We start from the raw sequence: 234 nt of genomic DNA, 5'->3' as shown, positions 1-234 counted from the left end.
AGTCGCATTTCATCCGACGTCGCTCTGTTGGATTACGTTGGAGAAACGGAGGCGTTATGCAACTTGCAATCCATAACCCACAACCTATACCCATAATCCATCAATAAGCCGAGTCGAGCCTCGGCGGAGATTTAGCTGCGCGGGCCAGGGACGAGCCGCTTGAAAAATGCCCACGTGTAAACTCTCCCATTGAGCGGTGTGAATACGTCTGTTTATTAGGGGTTGTGGCGCGTG

The sequence above is a fragment of the Penaeus monodon genome, chromosome 28 (genome assembly GCF_015228065.2).
Source record: "Penaeus monodon isolate SGIC_2016 chromosome 28, NSTDA_Pmon_1, whole genome shotgun sequence".
Lineage (NCBI taxonomy): Eukaryota > Metazoa > Arthropoda > Malacostraca > Decapoda > Penaeidae > Penaeus > Penaeus monodon.
Note: the sequence above shows the minus strand (reverse complement) of the source record.